This window comes from Coregonus lavaretus (genome assembly GCF_964263955.1).
Source record: "Coregonus lavaretus genome assembly, chromosome: 25".
NCBI lineage: Eukaryota > Metazoa > Chordata > Actinopteri > Salmoniformes > Salmonidae > Coregonus > Coregonus lavaretus.
The window spans coordinates 7,106,261-7,113,602 of record NC_140012.1 but is presented as its reverse complement, the minus strand read 5'-3'; positions in this window follow the sequence as shown (position 1 = coordinate 7,113,602).

The window sequence follows — 7,342 nt, the reverse complement described above, 5'->3', positions numbered from 1 at the left end:
GGGGAGAACAAGTATTTGATACACTGCCGATTTTGCAGGTTTTCCTACTTACAAAGCATGTAGAGGTCTGTAACTTTTATCATAGGTACACTTCAACTGTGAGAGACGGAATCTAAAACAAAAATCCAGAAAATCACATTGTATGATTTTTAAGTAATTAATTTGCATTTTATTGCATGACATAAGTATTTGATCAACTACCAACCAGTAAGAATTCCGGCTCTCAAAGACCTGTTAGTTTTTCTTTAAGAAGCCCTCCTGTTCTCCACTCATTACCTGTATTAACTGCACCTGTTTGAACTCGTTACCTGTATTAAAGACACCTGTCCACACACTCAATCAGACTCCAACCTCTCCACAAATGGCCAAGACCAGAGAGCTGTGTAAGGACATCAGGGATGAAAGTGTAGACCTGCACAAGGCTGGGATGGGCTACAGGACAACAGGCAAGCAGCTTGGTGAGAAGGCAACAACTGTTGGCGCAATTATTAGAAAATGGAAGAAGTTAAAGATGACGGTCAATCACCCTCGGTCTGGGGCTCCATGCAAGATCTCACCTCGTGGGGCATCAACGATCATGAGGAAGGTGAGGGATCAGCCCAGAACTACACGGCAGGACCTGGTCAATGACCTGAAGAGAGCTGGGACCACAGTCTCAAAGAAAACCATTAGTAACACATTACGCCATCATGGATTAAAATGCTGCAGCACACGCAAGGTCCCCCTGCTCAAGCCAGCGCATGTCCAGGCCCGTCTGAAGTTTGCCAATGACCATCTGGATGATCCAGAGGAGGAATGGGAGAAGGTCATGTGGTCTGATGAGACAAAAATAGAGCTTTTTGGTCTAAACTCCACTCGCCGTGTTTGGAGGAACAAGAAGGATGAGTACAACCCCAAGAACACCATCCCAACCGTGAAGCATGGAGGTGGAAACATCATTCTTTGGGGATGCTTTTCTGCAAAGGGGACAGGACGACTGCACCGTATTGAGGGGAGGATGGATGGGGCCATGTATCGCGAGATCTTGGCCAACAAACCTCCTTCCCTCAGTAAGAGCATTGAAGATGGGTCGTGGCTGGGTCTTCCAGCATAACAACGACCCGAAACACACAGCCAGGGCAACTAAGGAGTGGCTCCGTAAGAAGCATCTCAAGATCCTGGAGTGGCCTAGCCAGTCTCCAGACTTGAACCCAATAGAAAATCTTTGGAGGGAGCTGAAAGTCCGTATTGCCCAGCGACAGCCCCAAAACCTGAAGGATCTGGAGAAGGTCTGTATGGAGGAGTGGGCCAAAATCCCTGCTGAAGTGTGTGCAAACCTGGTCAAGACCTACAGGAAACATATGATCTCTGTAATTGCAAACAAAGGTTTCTGTACCAAATATTAAGTTCTGCTTTTCTGATGTATCAAATAATTATGTCATGCAATAAAATGCAAATTAATTACTTAAACATCATACAATGTGATATTCTGGATTTTTGTTTTAGATTCCGTCTCTCACAGTTGAAGTGTACCTATGATAACAATTACAGACCTCTACATGCTTTGTAAGTAGGAAAACCTGCAAAATCGGCAGTGTATCAAATACTTGTTCTCCCCACTGTATACAGTGGAGGAAAAAAGTATTTAGTCAGCCACCGATTGTGCAAGTTCTCCCACTTACAAAGATGAGAGAGGCCTGTAATTTTCATCATAGGTACACGTCAACTATGACAGACAAATTGAGGGAAAAAAATCCAGAAAATCACATTGTAGGATTTTTAATGAATTTATTTGCAAATTATGGTGGAAAATAAGTATTTGGTCACCTACAAACGAGCAAGATTTCTGGCTCTCACAGACCTGTAACTTCTTCTTTAAGAGGCTCCTCTGTCCTCCACTCGTTACCTGTATTAATGGCACCTGTTTGAACTTGTTATCAGTATAAAAGACACCTGTCCACAACCTCAAACAGTCACACTCCAAACTCCGCTATGGCCAAGACCAAAGAGCTGTCAAAGGACACCAGAAACAAAATTGTAGACTTGCACCAGGCTGGGAAGACTGAATCTGCAATAGGTAAGCAGCTTGGTTTGAAGAAATCAACTGTGGGAGCAATTATTAGGAAATGGAAGACATACAAGACCACTGATAATCTCCCTCGATCTGGGGCTCCACGCAAGATCTCAACCCGTGGGGTCAAAATGATCACAAGAACGGTGAGCAAAAATCCCAGAACCACACGGGGGGACCTAGTGAATGACCTGCAGAGAGCTGGAAACAAAGTAACAAAGCCTACCATCAGTAACACACTACGCCGCCAGGGACTCAAATCCTGCAGTGCCAGACGTGTCCCCCTGCTTAAGCCAGTACATGTCCAGGCCCGTCTGAAGTTTGCTAGAGTGCATTTGGATGATCCAGAAGAGGATTGGGAGAATGTCATATGGTCAGATGAAACCAAAATATAACTTTTTGGTAAAAACTCAACTCGTCGTGTTTGGAGGACAAAGAATGCTGAGTTGCATCCAAAGAACACCATACCTACTGTGAAGTATGGGGGTGGAAACATCATGCTTTGGGGCTGTTTTTCTGCAAAGGGACCAGGACGACTGATCCGTGTAAAGGAAAGAATGAATGGGGCCATGTGTCGTGAGATTTTGAGTGAAAACCTCCTTCCATCAGCAAGGGCATTGAAGATGAAACGTGGCTGGGTCTTTCAGCATGACAATGATCCCAAACACACCGCCCGGGCAACGAAGGAGTGGCTTCGTAAGAAGCATTTCAAGGTCCTGGAGTGGCCTAGCCAGTCTCCAGATCTCAACCCCATAGAAAATCTTTGGAGGGAGTTGAAAGTCCATGTTGCCCAGCGACAGCCCCAAAACATCACTGTTCTAGAGGAGATCTGCATGGAGGAATGGGCCAAAATACCAGCAACAGTGTGTGAAAACCTTGTGAAGACTTACAGAAAACGTTTGACCTGTGTCATTGCCAACAAAGGGTATATAACAAAGTATTGAGAAACTTTTGTTATTGACCAAATACTTATTTTCCACCATAATTTGCAAATAAATTCATTAAAAATCCTACAATGTGATTTTCTGGATTTCTTTTTCTCATTTTGTCTGTCATAAGTTGACGTGTACCTATGATGAAAATTACAGGCCTCTCTCATCTTTTTAAGTGGGAGAACTTGCACAATTGGTGGCTGACTAAATACTTTTTTCCCCCACTGTATACCCATTGATTCTTGAAGAATATAACTTATAAAGGCTTGAGCTTAAATTGTCATACCCCATCAGAACCCAAAATATAAGCTTGTTGGACAAACCTAGGTGGTTTTCCCAATAAATTACTGCGAGCTTATACATGAAGTGTGCAACCCTCTTTACTTTTTTATAGCCTACAGTTTACTCTCCATTAGTAAGCACCTCTACTAACTATTTGGGGTGTGTGCCAGCTCATGCTTTTTACTTCATGTAGTATGACTCCAACGTTAGCGCAGTTAGCATTCCCATAGAATCAACATGGATGGTTAGCTAGCTAGCATACTTAAGACTGTATCTAATGATCGTTATCCACACAGGCAATTTCCCTTTTCAATCAAGCAGCAATACTTGAAACGACGATGTTGTTAGACACAGAATACCATTGACAAAGGAAAGAAACGATGCTGAGATGTTTTTATGTAGATAACATTAGGATATTTGCAATCTGTTGTGCCACATAGCTAGCTAGCTAACCATCCATGGGAATGCTAACTGAGATAATGTCGGCATCCTGCATGAAAACAAACATTTACATTTTCTACAGAGAAATAACATATCTTTCAGATTCTGTGCACTTTATTTACTAGTTTTGACTAATTTAATTTATATTTAGCGACATGTCCTCCTTTGGTTTTCTTTGTTTCAATGGGCCGGAAGTTGGAAGACAACCGCAACAAATTGGCTGTGCCCTTGTTGCCAGGATACTTAAGGTGGATATCCTCTAATTAATTAATACATTATATTGTCACCATCTGTTGTAATTGAATGTATACTGTATGTTGATCCATTCTAAGGCTTATGTGGATAAGAGCAATGCCCAAATAGCTGACATTGTGGAGCTGGTGCGTGGGAAGCTGAATGGAGTGGCCAGAATGACCCTGCTACAGTTGAAGTCGGAAGTTTACATACACTTAGGTTGGAGTCATTAAAACTCGTTTTCCAACCACTCCACAAATGTCTTGTTAACAAACTATAGTTTTGGCAAGTCGGTTAGGACATCTACTTTGTGCATGACACAAGTAATTTTTACAACAATTGTTTACAGACAGATTATTTCACTTATAATTCACTGTATCACAATTCCAGTGGGTCAGAAGTTTACATACACTAAGTTGACTGTGCCTTTAAACAGCTTGGAAAATTCCAGAAAATGATGTCATGGCTTTAGAAGCTTCTGTTAGGCTAATTGACATCATTTGAGTCAATTGGAGGTGTACCTGTGGATGTATTTCAAGACCTACCTTCAAACTAAGTGCCTCTTTGCTTGACATCATGGGAAAATCAAAAGAAATCAGCCAAGACCTCAGAAAAAAAATTGTAGACCTGCACAAGTCTGGTTCATTCTTGGGAGCAATTTCCAAACGCCTGAAGGTACCACGTTCATCTGTACAAACAATAGTACGCAAGTATAAACGCCATGGTACCACGCAGCCGTCATACCGCTCAGGAAGGAGACGCGTTCTGTCTCCTAGAGATGAACGTACTTTAGTGCGAAAAGTGCAAATCAATCCCAGAACAGAAAAGGACCTTGTGAAGATGCTGGAGGAAACAGGTACAAAAGTATCTATATCCACAGTAAAACAAGTCCTATATCGACATAACCTGAAAGGCCGCTCAGCAAGGAAGAAGCCACTGCTCCAAAACTGCCATAAAAAAAGCCAGACCACGGTTTGCAACTGCACATGGGGACAAAGATCATACTTTTTGGAGAAATGTCCTCTGGTCTGATGAAACAAAAATAGAACTGTTTGCCCATAATGACCATCATTATGTTTGGAGGAAAAAGGGGGTTGCTTGCAAGCCGAAGAACACTGTGAAGCACGGGGGTGGCAGCATCATGCTGTGGGGGTGCTTTGCTGCAGGAGGGACTGCTGCACTTCACAAAATAGATGGCATCATGAGGAAGGAAAATTATGTGGATATATTGAAGCAACATCTCAAGACATCAGTCAGGAAGTTAAAGCTTAGTCGCAAATGGGTTTTCCAAATGGACAATGACCCCAAGCATACTTCCAAAGTTGTGGCAAAATGGCTTAAGGACAACAAAGTCAAGGTATTGGAGTGGCCATCACAAAGCCCTGACCTCAATCCTATAGAAAAAGCGTGTGCGAGCAAGGAGGCCTACAAACCTGACTCAGTTACACCAGCTCTGTCAGGAGGAATGGGCCAGAATTCACCCAAGTTATTGTGGGAAGCTTGTGGAAGGCTACCCGAAACGTTTAAAAATCCTTCTTTAACATGTATCCTATATCTACACTGATTGAAGTGAATTTAACAAGTGACATCAATAAGGCTATTGCTTTCACCTGGATTCACCTGGTCAGTCTTTGTCATGGGAAAAGCAGTTGTTCCTAATGTTTTGTACACTCAGTGTAATAGCTTAATAATAGCCACACCACACCAAACCTTCAAAGTTTCTCAACTTTATTAGGGTAATATCAAAAGTAAGTCAAGCCATTGTTTATAAGGGAAATGCAAGCAGGATATTATATTGTGGCAAACACATTACAGATGGAACTTAATTTCACCAAAGAAAATGTCTCAACAGAATGAAACAAAACAATTGTTTAAACCTTCACAAAAGTTTTGAACAGGCTATTTTGCCTACCATACCAGTACCTAAAATACCCAACAAATGTAAGCAATAGGCTAGTGACATTTATTTTACAAAAGGCCTACTTATAACCTATCTTAAAATAAATACAGAGCACACAATTAAAAAGACAGATCAAACTTAATTTAGCCAACGGAAATGTCTCAACAGAATTAAACAAAACATGTTTAGCATATTTAAAGAACTGGTTTAGATTAATGAATAGGCCTACAATAACAACAATGATATACAATGATAATAATGATCAAACAAATTATTATAAATACGAAAAATAAATAGTTTCCAAAATTGCATCCTGCCTGAATAGGGAGTTGCACAGCAGCCTGCATTTGGCCCTTTGTGTGGTATTAAAAAATACTCTGCTAATGTCTTCTCTCATGTAAATCACATAGAATTGCATGAAATGTTTTTATAAAAGGCCTATTTTAGACAAATACTAGGCCTATATATACAGTGCCTTCAGAAAGTATTCATACCCCTTGACTTAATCCACATTTTGTTGTGTTACAGCCTGAATTCAAAATGGATTAAGTAGATGTTTTTTTCTCACCCATCTACACACAATACCCCATAATGACAAAGTGAAAACATGTTTTTAGACATTTGTGTACATTTATTGAAAGTGTAATACAAAAATATATCATTTAAATAATGATTCACACCCGAGTCAATACTTTGTAGAAGCACCTTTGGCAACGATTACAGCTGTGAGTCTCTGGCTAAATCCAAACATTTTGTGCAACATTTGCACATTATTCTTTTCATAATTATTCAAGCTCTGTCAAATTGGTTGTTGGTTATTACTAGACAACCATTTTCAGGTCTTGCAATAGATTTAAGTCAAAACTAACTCGGCCACTCAGGAACTTTCACTGTCTTCTTGGTAATCAAATCCTGTGTAGATTGTGTTTTAGGTTATTGTACTGCTGAAAGGTGAATTCATCTCCCAGTGTCTGGTGGAAAGCAGACTGAACCAGGTTTTCCCTCTAGGATTTTGCCTGTGCTTAGCTCCATTCCATTTATTTTTTATCCTGAAAAACTCCCCAGTCCTTAACAATTACAAGCATACCCATAACATGATGCAGCCACGACTATACTTGAAAATTTGGAGAGTGGTACTCAGTAATGTCTTATATTGGATTTGCCCCAAAACATTACACTTTGTATTCAGGACAAAAACGTAATCACTTTGCCAAATTTTTTGCAGTATTACTTTAGTGCCTTGTTGCAAACTGGGTGCATGTTTTGGAATATTTTTATTCTGTAGAGGCTTCCTTCTTTTCATTCTGTCAATTAGGTTAGTATTGTGGAGTAACTACAATGTTGTTGATCCGTCCTCATTTTTCTCCTATCACAGCCATTAAACTCTGTAACTCTTTTAAAGTCACCATTGGCCTCATGGTGAAATCCGTAAGCGGTTTCCTTCCTCTCCAGCAAATTAGGTTAGGAAGGACGCCTGTATCTTTGTAGTGTCTGGGTGTATTG